General features: G+C 38.3%; 1 long non-coding RNA gene across 2 annotated transcripts in view; it reads right to left on the bottom strand.

The window, feature by feature from the left end:
- LOC140847223 (uncharacterized) overlaps positions 1-15,567 on the bottom strand; it is a 111,853-nt gene that overhangs the window by 52,185 nt on the left and 44,101 nt on the right. Inside the window, exon 1 of one of the 2 annotated variants that reach the window (XR_012126984.1) lies at positions 2,624-5,931. The exons of the other annotated variant lie outside the window; for it this stretch is intronic. This is a non-coding gene — a long non-coding RNA (uncharacterized lncRNA). Of the gene's footprint in view, positions 1-2,623; positions 5,932-15,567 lie in introns of those variants that run through there. 2 annotated transcript variants of the gene reach the window in all.

The following is a 15,567-nucleotide window of genomic DNA, read 5'->3' as shown; positions in this document are numbered from 1 at the left end:
CTATTCTCTGATACCTCATTCTTCTTCTCCAAGCTTTAGAAATTAGAATAGGCCATCTGGCTTTTGTTTGGGGAGCGGTGTGCATAACTTCCTAGTGGAAGAAATTAACTGCGGTTCTCATCTTTCCAACACAGCCTTTGCTGCCCGCAGGGTTTGCGAACGTGCCAGGCTGATCCAGGGCATGGAGGACAGTCACCCTAGAGCCTCCCAAAGTTGCAATGGGCTTCACATGAGTAAAAAATAAATACTTGCACTTTGGGGCCATTGGAATTTGGGGATTGCTTAGCATTTGATTGGTTCTCAAGGAGTCACCTCTAAAAACTTTAAAATATACATCTTAATGTAGCACTGGCTTAGAGAATGAGCAGTAGGGAAAATCATACCACAAGCCAGAAAGACGGCAAACCATGTTAGGAAGTACCAAAGTATTTGGTAGACAGTTATGTCTGGTAACCACTGAGAGAGTCCATGGACCTAATCATATTGCAGCTCTACAGGGAGGAACTGGAAAACAGAATGTTAACAGCATGGCTTGGTTATCGTTGGATGCACTTGACACAGCACTTTAAGAGAGATTAGCTGAGAAAAAAATTTCCATTAGTAAGTGGGAATAAAAGGGAATAAACAGAGTCCAGAGTTCTAGGACTGGCAACATCAGAAGAGGAAACAGCACCTCATCGTCCAGCCAGCAAAGAACGGAAGTCTGAAGGCTTTTTTCCCCCCATTCCTACCTTTATTCATTATCTTCCACACTGACTTAAGAGTGACATTTCACATAGTGGATTGTTCCTCGAAAACACATTCTTCACTTGGCCTCCGGGTCATCCCACTTTCCTGTTTTCCTCCCTCCCTACTGGTTACTCATTTCAATGTCTTCTGTGGTTCATCCCCATCTTCCCAACTTCTGAATACTGTGGTGGGACTGCTAGGCTTTATCCAAGGACACCTTCTTTATCTTCTTAGAGATCTTGTGGCTTTCCAATGCCACGTGTATACTGACAACTCCTAGCTCCTGCCCCAGATTCGAGCTGTCTACGTGACCTTTCTACTTAGGTTGCAAATAGACATCTTAAACTTCCGTGCCCAAAACTGAATGCATACCTCCCCCTCGAACAACCCAACCTCTGATCCCCCAAACCTGGTCTTCCAACAGGCCTCTCATATTAGTGAATGGAAATCCTCTCTTTCTGGTTTCAATGCTATAAACTTGCCCTAAGTGATCCTACAACAACAGGCAAGCTTAGGTCCTTCATTTCTTTATAAACTTTAGAGGCTAGGATCAATAACATCTAAAAACACTTAATTGTCCTTCCAGGACTAAAGAATATCTATGTTATATTCCAGAATATCTATGTTATATATTGAAACTGGCTTCAGAGTTTGATACAAAGACAGACATTTGCACCCTTAAGAAACATTACTCTTTGAAACACCTTAAGCATGTCAGGCGGCCTGCTCTGGCTCAGCAAATCAGCTGCTAATGACCCTGCTCTTTCTACAGTATTTTCTCCTGACACCAGGAAAATTATTCTTCCTTAATATTTCAAGATTCCCCACACTCATGTTTCAAGATGTTTTTGCAAATTTCCCTGTACTAGTTTTAAGATTAGATTTCCATTTCAGAATTCATATTGCAGTTAAAGGAAAAGAAAATCCTCTTACAAATCATGTGTCAACAACCAGAATACCATCATGGCTGAATGTAACCAACTTAGAAAGATAAGTATATGCTCCTAGAACTTAGTGAAACACCTAAGAGCATCTCATAGATGATACGTTCTGATAGACAGGTACTTAACAGTACTTGGAAGATATCAATCATAAATCTTAACTTTTTTGCTAATGGATTTCCTCACAATGAAATAGGAAACAGAATTCACAATTAGAGACATTTTTAGTCACTCTTCTTGCTGTTCATAATAGATTTTCGTTCATGTTGTCAGCTCAATATGTTTTAGTTTAAGGAACTTGGATATCAGTAAGTCCAAACTCCAGTGCATTTTTCATTAACTAGGACACTATCTGGACATGCCCTGGCTTCATTTAAAGTCAACCACCCAGCAGACCAACCCAGAGTCCATCCAGTTATGCCAGCCAGCCTGCACATAAAGCCCCTGTCATACACTGACTGCCATGAACACTGCCGCGCTGGAATCAGTAACCTAGAAACGTACAACCATTGCAAGCAAGTTGAAGTAAACAAACCTCCCCTGCACCCTGTTATTGTGCTATGTGCCCAATATACTCAGTGCCTAAGAAGAAAATGAGACATGAATATCCATTTGTCCTAATTCTGGGCTCCATTAGGGTAACTATAAATCAGTGCCCCTGGTGTGAATGAGACACACGATGCCCAAAATGATGCTCATTTGGGGAAGAAGCATTGTATCCATTTCACAGCCACCCCGTCTGCACGCAGGAGACATCCTTCCTCTCGCTGGTTCAGGGGAAGGACCCATCAAACTCTCTCCCAGGTGAACTAGTGGAAACATTTTACTCCAATACACTGTCGTGGTGTTTTCACCCTTAAAGCTCAGACCTTTCCCCTTTATGTGCAGTCATGCGCCGCTGACATCTGCATCCCTGTGTATCCCTTTGTCATATCAGAGTCACGGCAGCTCACCTTTTAAACAATCCTTGTGGAGCTTCAGTGAGTTTGGCAGAACTGCTGCTGCTGGTAAACAGGAATCAAGAAGTCCATTTTCTGTGAGCTACTGAAGTCCATGTAATGAACGCTTTATTTCCTTTTTGCTGTTCTCCATCACTCTTTGTACATGTCAAACACAAACTGGTCTGTGGCATTGCTCTGCGGCTGGGAGGACGTTAGCATGTGGGTTACTATGGTATTCCCTGCTTTCCCCTATATCTCTAGTGACTGATCCCAGGAGAATCAATTCTGGGCATTTTACTAGGTGTGGTCCTGAGAGAGACCATCACCCACGGCCTTTCGCCATGTGTTTGCCTTTACTGTTTTATAGGCAAGCTGATCTCAAAGAAAAACTCCTTCAATCATGAAAGGGCTTTTTCCATGGACCCCATAGTGCACTGCAGCATTTTAAAGAAATTAAATCCTTGGCTTTTTTAATTATGATTTGATCTCATACCTATGGAAATACTGCCCCAAAGTAGTCCTAGTTTCTTAAAGAAATTTGGTCGTTTTATTCCCATAATGTCTTCTTTAGGGTGGAATATTGAGTAGGGGTTACATAAACATTGAAAGAATGAAGGATTGAGTAAATGAATGAACAGTTTGTCTTTGTTAACTTCTGGAATGTTCTATTTCTCATTTTCTTCAGGAATACTCTGCTGTACTGATCAGTTGTATGTGTGTGAATATGTATATAAATTATTTTATATTTTTACCTCCTACTATAGTCTAGCCACAATCTGGAAGCCTTCTTGCATTTTACCTTGAGTGACAGCTTGCGAGCTTCCTCATCCCCCTCCTAGGTTCTAACCAGCCCTTTCTGGGCTCTCCACCCAGCTTCTACCCAGGTTCTCTATCCAGGTTCCAAAAGCAGAGGAAGCCAAGTCCTGGATAACTAGAGATTCAAGTAAAGAATGACATGAGCTCAGTAGATAAGGGGAATAAGAGCATTGGAATGAGAGAAAGATGGCTATAAAAACAGTTCCTATAAAGCTTTCATTGTATGCAGTCATCACTGTACTTACATTTTTCCACTGTATAGCCTCTTTGTCCCCAAGTTATTTTTGTAGATATCAATTCATTAAAGCTCACAGTGTTTTGAGTCATATCACTTGATTTGTGATATCAAGATACTGACTCCTAATTTCAAGATAGTTTGTGCCATCGTGAAATTGTCATGAACCAAATACTGGAGTTTCACTAGCTATATTTCTGAAGTAATTTCAGCCACATCTCAATTTCCCATTTCCAGAATTTTATCCCTATTAATAAAAGACAATGCATCACAGGAGTAGAACTGGGAGAGGAGAATGCACACTCCCATTCTGCATGTGTCAAGAGAAGATTCAGAGTCACTGAAAGCAATAAGAAAGGACAAAGTGCTCTGTCAAACAGGGATGAAAATTCTAAAACATTTTTATTCTCAAACAAATATGAAAGCCTCTTTTCTTAAAATGTAAGGAAAGGGAGATAAAGTGAATTGTTGATTTTACTGCACAGATAACTGTCCCATAAGAACAATTATACATAAACTTCCAAATGTCTTGCCCCACCAACACGCAATAGACCCATTTAATTAAAGTTGCTCTCTTTGATTTCTTACACACTTTTTTTTAGAAATAGAAACATGAGCTCAACAAATAGCCAAATTTGAATGATTTGAATGTGTTCGGAATGTTGAGAATCTATTTACATTTTAATAAGATATTTCCTCAGTGCAGGTCTTAGATAAATCTCCATAGAGATGAGGCTAAGATACAGAATTAAGAAGAAAGAAGCACCCTTGACAATTTGGAGAAAAGGAAAGGAAAGATAAGCAGAGTGGTGTTCAATAGAAACAGATGTGGATGTAATCCCTTTAGGAAGAAAAAAAAGCTGTACAAATATAACATAAGAGGAGGAGAAATGGCTTTAGACACACATAATGGAAAAATCTGGGGAGCTTTGAGAACTCAAGCTAGGAACGAGTTCATGACTCAGACTCTCTTCAGATTCACAGTCCAACAACTGCTGTGTTAATGTGGATAACTTGAAGACAGACACGGTGCTAAGCGCAATATGTTATTTATAAAAAGATTAACGAGTTTTTGTAAGTGGTGGTGGAAGGCTGGAAAAAAGAGGATTTGTCAGCTTAAAAATGTATAAATCATATATATGGTCATAGATATATCTGCTGGTTGGCGCTTCTCTCATCTATGACCAGCGACAATTATTTTTCATTCCAGCAAGGATTTAAGTTAATCTTGAGGAAAACCTGTGGACCAAAGGTTGAGCATTAAAATATGTTAATGGAAGGCATAGAATTCTATTAACTCCGTTTTATAAAAATGACCACCTACAGTTCTGCAATGCTTTGCATAGCCTCCAGGAGTATAAAATAGACCTAGAGCTGCAATCTCCCCATCAGCTGTTAAGCGGCAAGGAGAATTTGGGGGAAAGCTGGGTAGAAGTACACACTGAACAAGACAGCACTCTCTCACTCTTCAAGGAGATTCCTTCTACCTCTAAGAAGATATTTCCCTTCCTTGTGTTTCATGTTTTCCTCTGTTTAAGGAACTGAGACTATGTTCTTGATTCCCCCACCTTGCTGTTTGAAGAAAGAGATAAGTAGAGATGCTATCAAGGAACACTTCCACCTGGAAGGATGTGGAGGCACAGGTAGGCAAATCTTCTCGCCTGAGTAAGGAATAAAAAGTTGCAATTCTGACTTCTCTAAATCTTGACCCTTTGGCCCAATGTCTCAGGCGAGAACTTGAACAAAACTCTATAAACACATCTCTCAAGGCCAAACCACATCATCAATGGCTCTTAACAAAAAGTTGTGAACAGCGTCAGAGTGAATCAACTAATCTTGCTGATTCAACTAAGCAAGGCTGTGAGAGCCGTGAATAACTCCTTAAAGTTAAGCAGGATTTCTCCACCAATAAACGTATGCTACGTAGTTGTGGCTATAATATGTTAGAGATCAACCTCCTTTGCTAGGGCGGTTGGGAGGAGAGCAGCAGATCTACCTAGTGTGGGATATATCCTCCTCCATCTGAATTCACCAGCAAGCCACAATTTCTGCCTCTTAATGCAGGCGCAGTGAGAAAAAACAATTTAGAGAAGACAAGTAACTGCAGGGCCAAGCAAACTGAAATGTTCCCTGAGCTAACAAGTAAAGGGTCAGCATTTTGTGAGGCACATTATAGATGAACAAATACTTGAGTACAAATCTTTAAAAAAAAACATTCATCAAAATAACTTCAAGTATACACAGACAATTTCTAAAGACATTATTTCAACAGCATCATAAACCCATTAAAATCTTCATTCATATGTTAAAAAATATATAGTGGATCTATACTTTTAAGAATAAAATATATTTTTAAAATACAATATATCTATTACAAGGTGAGATAAGAGTATTCAGGGTGGATGGACCAAACTAGACAGAGAGCATGTTTTCTAGAATCTGCAGTAACACACATAATCTGTCTCATGTAGCTTTTTTCTCAAATACTGAGTTGCTTTGAATAAGTCTTCCTACTTCCATGGTAGTTTACTTAACTAAATGATATTAGTATCTACTGTGACTAGCACTCTGGCAGTAATTGTAGGCAGTTGTAGGGAAAGCAAATGGCATTTAAGATAAGAGTCTACCCACACGACCCTTGATGGGGACACACACACACACACACCAGTTGCGTGTGTCCAGATAACAATCCTGCTGTCAGGTCATTAATTTTGCTAGAAGGATGGGGAATAAGGATGGGAAGGCTTCCTTGGTTAAGGCACATTGTAAACAAAATGCAGCAGGTGTGGTGAGCAGAAAGAGAGACCAGAGACTTCCATGACTTCTGCGGCAGGGAACACGCACTGCTGCGGTGGGGGAGGAGGCAACGAGGTTGGTTTTGGACATCCCCAGTTAGAGGCTGGACAGGGAGCTGCACCCAGAGGCTGACGCTGCCATTCTCCGATCGACAGAAAGCTATGAGCTGGGAGCTGCGAGGTCCCTGGGAACGGAGAAGTGCTCGAGACCACGAGAGTGTCAGCCCTATGGGGTTATTATCTCACAAAATGAGACATCCCGGCATCCCTGCTACCACATCAGGAGACTTTTCGTCATGTTTACACAGTCTAGGGAAATCTACAAATTTAACACCTGACTGCACATGTGCACATATATGCACCTTGGATTTGCCAATTTAAGAGACAATTGTTTCCATTTGCACTTCTTTGCTGCTCCTACCTCTCCATTTCCAGTAACAATATCACTCTGAAGCTCACCGCAGAAGACCTATGTTCAGCAGACTTTTCTGATTCGTAGTCTCCACTTAGTTGTGGGTAAGTGGCTGGAATGATTGCAACTTATTAAATATCTACTGTGGTCTTTAGAAATCAAGGAAAATATCAGGAATAGAACTATTACCAAATATTTCATTTAGTAGTTACAAGCACAGGCTTCTTATCAAAATGGATTCTTTCTTCCTTAAGAGATACTTAAGCGAGGATTCCTAATTCATATTCATCTTTCCTCAAAAATTAGTTGCTCTTAACAAGCAGTGCCGATCGATGGGGAAAGGACCTGGATGTAGGTGGGCTCCTTCCTGCCCTTGTCTCCTCCATTCCCCAGCTCAGGGGAGAGCTGAGTGAGCACCATGTTGCTAGACAACTCTGAAAAGATTTTTTAATCGTATTAATTTAATTAATTAAATAACTCTGAAGGGCACTTGGACAAGATGGACATGTCCTGTCCAACCAAAACAAGGGAGATGCTCACAAACAGCAAGACACAGTGTGAAGAACCTCACAGGTAAGATTTCAACAACATGGCTGGACCTTGAGGGTATCATGCTAAGTGAGATACGTCAGACAGAGAAAGACAAAGAATGTATAACCGCACTTACACGTGGAATCTAAAAAATCCAAACTCGTAAAAAAGAAAGTAAAATAGTAGTTACCAGGGGCTAAGGAGATGTTTAAGGGTACAAATGTGCAACTACAGGCATACCTCTTTTTATTGCATTTTGCTTCGTTGCACTTTGCAGATAATGCTTTTTTTTACAAGTTGAAGGTTTGTGGCACCCCTGCATCATGCAGGTCTATCAGGGCCATTTTTCCAACGGCATTTGCTCCCTTTATGTCTCTGTGTCATAGTGTCACACAAGTCTTGAAATATTTGAACATTTTCATTATTATATTTGTTATGGTGATCTGTGATCACTGATTATGAAAGCTTAGATGGTGGTTAGTATTTTTTAGCCATAAACTATTTTTTAATTAATATGGGATAAATGGAAGTTTTCACCCAGAATTTCCATAATTTCCCACCTGGCCTTAGTCCATTTATATACCAATGGATGTTTACTATGGCAGAGCCTCCAGTTCATGCAGGGCAAGGGAGAGAGAATGGCTATTCTCTCTTCCCCTCCATTCCCAGTACCTAATTGGTCTGGTGGCTACCAGTCACCCACCCATGGAGTTCCTCCTGTAAGGGGCAGGTGGGGGAAGAGAGTGCCCCACACTGTAGGGAAGGATGGAGCAAGGGCCGGCTAGCAAACCTCAGCAAGCTGTGAGCAATAAACCCCTTTCTCCCAACCTGCCCTTCCCCTTGTCTCCCTTCAGTTTCATTGGATTCACAGGGAACTTGCCCCTGGTGGGGAACCCCCTTACTCCCAGAGCTACAGATATATACACTGCTTTTTAGACATAATTATTGTACACTTAATAGACTACAGTAGAGTGTAAACATAACTTTTATAGGCACTGAGAAACCAAAAAGTTCATTTGACCCACTTTACTGTGATATTCACTTTATTGCCGTGGTCTGGAACCAAAACTGCAATATCTCTAAGGTGTGCCTGTACCAGATAAATGAGTCCTGCAGATCTAATGCACAGCACAGAGATCATAGTCAGCAATACTGTATTATAAATTTCAATGTTGCTAAGAGACTAGATCTTTATTGTTCTCACCACCAAAAGGAAATGATAATTCTGTGACATGATAGAGGTGTTAGCTAACACTACAGTGGTAATCAGATTGCAAAATATAAATAGATCAAATCAACACATTGTATATAGCAATTATATCTCAATTTTTTTAATTTAAAAATAAAAGGAACACAGACCCAAAGGAGTAAGAAAAAAAGTCAAATCCCACAAATGTACCTCATATCATATACCCTATACAGACAGCATAGTAACCACTGAATTATGAAAATGTCACATTTGGGGAGGAGTATCATTTTATAAGAATTCAGATATCTGATTTATTTCTTAAATTCCCCAGGCTTTGCCATTTTTTAGCAAATACACTCCCTATAGACCATAAGCAGACTGAGCTGGCAAAAGCACCCCTTTTCTCAGTGGGCCCACCCCCCCAGTCACCTCCAGCATTCTCCTCATGCTATTTCAATTCCCTAAGTGTATGCTTATTTTTGTGTTGTTTTGTTTTGATGAGCATTTATTTTGTTTTTATAAGTACCAAGTAAATATGTTAAAATACTTTATTGATAAAAGTAGAATCTACCTTTGTAGCTCCTGCTTGCATCACTGTCATTGAGCAATCACCCTCATTTTATGCATCAATTTTGCTCATTTTTTGTTACCTTTCATTCCCTTGTGTGGATCCAATTTTCCATCTGCTATCATTTCTCTTATACTTGAATAATGTCCTGTAATCATTCTTGCAGTACAGGGCTGCTGGTGACAAATCCTATACACATTTGTCTGCAAAAGTCTTCATTTTTTAATGATATTTTTGGTGGATTTAACATAGTAAGTTACAGGATTTTTTCTTTTTTTTTATCATCACTAGGAAGATATAGTTCCATTGTCCTCTGACTTGCATAGTTATTGAGGAGACATCTGAAATTATTCTTATCTTTATTGTCCAATATGTAACATATCTTTTTCTCTGATTGCTTTTCATCATTGATTTTCAGAAATTTTATTATGATGCGGCTCCATCTGTTTTCCTTTTTGTATTTATCTGGCTTGGTTTGGTTCATTGAATCTTTTAGATCTGTGGGTTTGTGAAGTTCATTAATTTTAGAAAATTTTCAGCCATTTTTTGTTCAGAAATTCTTTCTGATCCCCTGTTTTCTAGGATATCAATTAAATGTAAATTAGACCATTTGACTGGGTCTTGTTCTTTTGTTTTAATATGCTTACTGTTCTTTGTGCTTCATTTTACATATCTTCAGTTCACCGATCTTTCCTTTTTCAGTGGCTGCTCTTGTCCCATCCAGTAGAATTTCCATTTCTTTTATTGTACTCTTATGTTCATTGGTTCATGGTTTATTTTTATATCTTCTATACCTTCCTAATTATGTTTGAAGGAAAAATTTTAAACATAATGATTTAAAATAACTGTTTTAAAGACCTTGAACTAATTCCATCACCTTTGCTATGTCTAAGTACATATCTATTGCCTGATTTTTCTCTTCATTAGGTGTAATTACATATATTTATATATGTATATATGTGCATATGTATATATATATGTGTGCATGTATATATATACATATATAAATTTGTATAACCATATATTTTATTATGAATAAAAATATTTTTTTATTTTATTATATATACTTGCTTTTTTGAATGTCTTAAAATTTTTTGTTACATTTTAAGTGTCATGTTGTTGAGTGCCAGGTTTTGTCTTTCTATAAAGGATGTTGAAATTTATTTTGGCAGGCAGTTAAGAAACTTTCAGATCAGCTTATTTTTAAGCTTTCTTTCTGCTGGATTAGAATAGCCTTTACTCGAGTACTAGTTTAGCCTTACTCCAAAAGCCTAAATTTTCAGCTGTCTTCACTGAATAGTCACCCAAGTTTCAGTGAGATCCTTCTACACTGGATGAATGGAAATTGCCTCCCACCTCTGTGTGGGTTCTGGAAGTTGTTGGGCTTTTTGCTCCCCAGCTATGCTTATTGTTGCCTCATAGAGTTCCATCCTACAGACGTAGCATTTAGTATTCAGCAACAGATTCAAGAAGACCCCTATTCTGATTTCTGGAGCCACTTTCCGCGTAATCCCCTCTGCTCTAGTACTCTGTCCTGCAAATTCTACCCCCTTCATCCTCCCCAAACCCTCATCTCTCTCTTCTCAACTCAGCGAGAATGTCATGCTCTCCCAGGGCTACCCCTTTCTGTACCATGACCCACAAAGGATCTCCAGGTAGCCGGAGCAATGACAGGGCTCCCACCATTTATTTTCTGTTTCCCTAGATCACAGTCCTTCACCACTTATTGCCCAATTTCGGAAAATAGTTGTTTCATATGTTTTTCCAATTTTTCTAATGTTCACAGCAAGATAAAAAATCCAGTACCAGTTACTTCAACATGGCAAGAAGCAGAAAGTCTACAATTTCAGTCAGTAAGGAATTCAGAACAATTTGAATGGGTACTTCTAACCCAGGGTTTCTTATGAGGTTACATTTGGTGTGTTGCCAGGACTACAATAATAGGAAGACTTAAGTGGCCCTGGAGAAGCAACTCCAAAGTGACTCACTAATGTGGATGGCAGGCTGGTGCTGGCTGTCTGTAGGTTATACTTCCTCACCTCATGGACATCTCAGGCTGCTCGAACATCCTCAGGGCACAGTGGTTGGCTTCTCCCAGAACGAGTGATCCAAGGACCACTGTAATTTCTGTGAGCACTAAACACATAAAATACAGGGAGCTAACACCTTATATTGTTAGGAAATGGCCAATGTTGACATGCTCTTTAATAAAAACCAGTTTGGTTTATATTCAGCACAGAGAAAAACCATACCCCCAAATTCTCTAATTAATGACGTGTGAAAAACTAACCAAAGTTCAATGTGGTAAAAATAAGTACAACCCCCAAGAAAGTTAGAGCAGCATCTTGACAGTCACTGTCCTTCCTTCCTTTCACAAGAAGGTTGTCGTGTTATTTCAGAAATTCTAATAAAGAATGTTCCCCAAGAGTCTCAAGGAGGCCTAAGAGGATTTTCTTGGCATACAACAGCAGTGCCCCCCAGATAACTAAAGCTCTGATACAACACTTCTTTGCACATCTCAGTGTTCCTGGCTGCCCTGCTGCTCATTTCCACAAAGCTAAAGCCAGCAACCTCCTTCTGAGAGTCCTGCCAGTCCATGACACCACCTCAAAAATAATAAGAAAAGAAAGCCCTTTCTAATAAGAGATATGCCAAGTACTAAGAAAAAGAGGATCAGGCAGATGCATGCTTCCCTACTGCTGTAGATATGGTCAATTTAATGAAGGACAAGGCTGCTTTTGCTTCTAAATCAAGGCAACTTGTAAGTCACACAACACTTTTAAATAATACACTTCCTTAGACTTTATGTATTCATTCCAGAAAATTCAATTCTCTTCCAAGTGTATAAGGCTCATAGCTCTTAGCAATAAATTTAGCATTTAACATGCAGAAGACTAAACCAGGAAGTCAACAGAGGGGAGAGATTCACACTGAAATTTTCTGGCTCATACAAAAGTGAAATTATTTTTGTATATATTCATATTCGTATTATACATATAATTTCCATTTACATGCATAATATAAATATTAAATAGATGCAACATAGTAGTGTAGTAGTCAGTTCACAAGCATTTACTGCTGCCTGCTCTGTGCCATTCTGTCAGATACTAGAGACAGATACTGAGTGCTAGCCTTCAAGAACCAATGCAAACAACAAACATACTTTCGACCGTTCAGTATATATCCAATCCACCCACTATGTGGCAGACGCTGTCAGACACTGAGGGGTCAAAAAACAAGTCAAAGATTCTGACATTAACATGGTCCATACAGAAAAAGCCAGAATTAAAAAGGGGACATTGCGAGAGGCATTGATACCATTTCTACGATTGTCAAGGGTTTAAAATGTTTGTATGTCATATATTTCTTGGTTGATGGTCCAAAATTTGATAATTACAGAATAACATGCAAATTCTATGCTAAGACGTCTTTAAAAGAAGAAAGAATGTCATCATTTGTCAGCTTTATTTGTGCTCCCATTCACACTCTGGAATTTATAATGACAATTTGTAAATACTCTTCTAAAGATCTAATGATCACAACCTTCTTCTACTGTCTTAATTTTTTCCCAGTGTATAACTCTGCTCACTAATGGGACAGCCACATGTAACTATTTAAAATTAAATTTATATTAATTAACAGTAAAAAATAAAATGCCTTTCTTCAGACCTACGCTTCATATTCAAATAATTATCACTATATTATAGAATATTTCCATCATTGTGGAAAGTTCTAATGGACAGAACTAATTTGTTGATTTCTAACATAAGAAAATAATCTTCCAACTCTAATCATATTATGTTTGCCAAGCATGTTTCCACAGGATTTCATTTGTTTTTTATTAATATGTTAACTGTTTTGACCCCAATCGATGATTTCAATGTTATTCAGCTTGTGCTTATTAAATAGTAATTGATTAATAAGCATGTTCCTTAAGCTCTCTGCCCAATAGCATTGTCATTTGAGGACACCATATTAAAAGTAATGCTTTTAATTTTTTAATATTAAATTTGAAAACACCACTTTAAACTTTAAATTTGAATAATTCAATTACTTATTTTCTTCATAAAACTCTTCATAAAGGACACACTTGCAAACTACTTGCTAATGAACATTTTGGAAATGCTGGATTTTGTACAATATGCTTCTAGATTTTGTTTTCCACAGTAAGAGAGACTGGAATGGATTTGCCCATGCTTCTTCAATTAAAGGAACTTTCAGGTTGCTTTTTTTTTTTCAGATTGCTTTTGAAAACAAATGATATAACATCAACTTCACTGATAATTTACTTGTTACTGGGCAAAAAATTCATTAGACTTAAAGATAATTGGACTCAATGCTCCTCCTCAGATATTTTATTATAATTCTTCATATTGGATAAGAGAAAATTCAACACAAGAAGTTCAATAATTCCACTAGACAAGGAGAGCAAAATATAGCATTGTGTGGCTTCACCCTCTGATTTTCCCCCTGGCTTCAACCACAAGAACAACTTTTTGACAAGGGTTTAAAATGACCTCACCTAATTTTCTTGGCAGACAAAAGCAGTTTTTCTATCCTGTGTTTGATCTCAGGTTTACCTAGCTATTCTTCTACAGTGTCAAGTTCTTCAGTGAAGTTTGATGGTATAGCTACACTTTGGGGATATGCAAAACCCTCTCCCCCTACTATGGAAGGCTACCTGTGCTCCCCAAATCCTGTAACTCACAATTATGTTAAACTCTTAAATACACTATCAATATTACTAACTCTAAGAGAAAAAGAACTTCACTCCTCAATCTTAGACACCACAGAGTTAACTGTGGCTTAACTGGAAGCGAAAGTGATCTTGGAAAGAGACATGTTTCCTACTGGGGGATGTACTTCTTTATGCTTACATCATTCTAATTGCCAGTGAAAATTAGCTTGCTAATAATTGAAACCTATCCACAATCCTGGACTTTTGCTTCCCCAGCATTCTCTTCACACACTTTCTCTTCTTCAAATTAAGCAGATACATGCCCCAGATCAAACACCAAGTCCCTTGATCAAAATGACTGTCATTCTCCTACTAGAATGACTTTCTCCTTCTCTCTCCCAAAGGGCTGATATGATTTCCCTGTCAAATATGTCAAGTAAGTCTTTAAAGGGGTCCATCAACTGCCAACATGAGTTCTGCCCGACAAGAGTGCTGCCTTCAGGAAGGACGCAGAAACGTCCGGAGTTACCATATAGAATGCAGGAAAACGGGGCATCCAGGGAACACTCCCATCTGAATCTCAAGTATGGATCTTCATAAGATGTGTGAACACAGAAAAGCAGTTTCTGCAGAAGCCTTGAAAGAGGGAAATATTCCTTTATTTCCAAAACAAGACGAATGGCTCATTAAGCTCAATGCTCTGTATGGCGTAGAGAAAGCTCCCTGATGCATTTAAACGTTATTCCTTACAGATTTTCAGGGAACTGGAGACTTACTACTAGAATTTTTTTGATAACCTGTTTGAAGTCAAAGCTTTAAGAATCTCTGTTTTTTCTCGTCTCAAATATATAGAAGGCGAGCCTATATTTAGAATGAGCTACTGAGTATGAGAATGGAGATTCCAAAGTGGTCTAGACACTTCTCAACAGCTCGATGTCTCATCTTACCATTTCTTAACAGGGAGGCTAATAAAGAGCTGCCTCAAATAGTTGATCTATGTAAGTCTCACTTCAGCTCAGCTGCTGATTCATCAGATACGCTTCCTGCTGTGTACAGGGGCTTTCTGCCTGACAAAATGAAGGTTGGTTTAGTAACAGAGTTCAGATTGCTATTTTCTACCTTTCATAATGTGTTCTCCTAAAGGTCCTGCAATAAATAGACCAAACCCCCTTGCCATCATCCTCTTAAATTATAGCAAAAACTCAAGAGGCATATATCTGAAATCTGTATCAACCTTATAAAAAGTTAAGAAAATGAAAATGATGAATGTAATTTTAAAATAACAGATAAATGGTAAGTTCCACATGGTCTGGAGTATGACTAACAAAAATTGAAAACAACAGAATATGTGAGAGAACTATTACTGGCTTCTTTTGAGATGACAGTAGGTCAGTAGATCACTTGTTCAAAAAATGTTCCAGGATTTTGGGTTGCTTAAAAACAAAGTAAAATGCTTGCTATATGAAAGGAAAAATTCAGATTATTATCTTAAAAGTATTACATATTGAACAAGTAAAATGGAACTCTAATACTGAACTATAATGTAAAGTCTCTTAATTTTTATATATTATTTACCCTTAATAGAGCATACTTAAATCAAACTAAATGCCCAATAATTGAGGAAGAGGGTGACTATATATAGATAGATAGATAAGCAGACATGATTTTATATGTATAATACATATGTGTATACATGTATATACATTTCAATCATACATATCCTATATTTATA

Source organism: Manis javanica, chromosome 17, assembly GCF_040802235.1.
Source record: "Manis javanica isolate MJ-LG chromosome 17, MJ_LKY, whole genome shotgun sequence".
In the NCBI taxonomy this organism is placed as follows: domain Eukaryota; kingdom Metazoa; phylum Chordata; class Mammalia; order Pholidota; family Manidae; genus Manis; species Manis javanica.
Note: the sequence above shows the minus strand (reverse complement) of the source record. Positions and strands in the feature narration are given on the sequence as shown.